This window comes from Diaphorina citri, unplaced genomic scaffold (genome assembly GCF_000475195.1).
Source record: "Diaphorina citri unplaced genomic scaffold, Diaci psyllid genome assembly version 1.1 scaffold89187, whole genome shotgun sequence".
Lineage (NCBI taxonomy): Eukaryota > Metazoa > Arthropoda > Insecta > Hemiptera > Psyllidae > Diaphorina > Diaphorina citri.
Window position 1 is genome coordinate 1 of NW_007466170.1, and position 332 is coordinate 332.

Here is a 332-nt window from a genome sequence, read left to right on the forward strand (position 1 = left end):
CTAGCAGTAAATTCCATGTGTCTTTGGGTATTGAACGCTTGTGATGTTCCTGAAAATCAAATACCATTTTTATTTTAAAAAATAAAGATGGAAAATAGTGGGAGTTTTTCAATATAGTTTTCTTTATCTTAAGCCCAATACCTCTACCTCATAACATTAGGTGATGATTAATGTATAATTCATCAGTTTATCAGTGTATTGTTCTTTTCTTTCCCATATCTCTTTCAGGAGTTGTCAACCCATCACCACAGAGGATTAACATACCTGTAAGAATGTACACCACAGATGAAGAAATTTGAACCTCCCCTGCAGAACAATGTTCCAATAAGTAA

The 332-nt window shown here is 33.4% G+C and overlaps 1 long non-coding RNA gene across 1 annotated transcript; it reads right to left on the reverse strand.

Annotated features, from left to right (window-relative positions):
• Positions 1-5: 5 nt before the first annotated feature.
• LOC113473769 lies at positions 6-332 on the reverse strand. Its single transcript, XR_003395647.1, has 2 exons — positions 265-332; positions 6-49 (listed from the first exon to the last, which is right to left on the reverse strand). It is a non-coding gene; the product is annotated as an uncharacterized LOC113473769 (long non-coding RNA).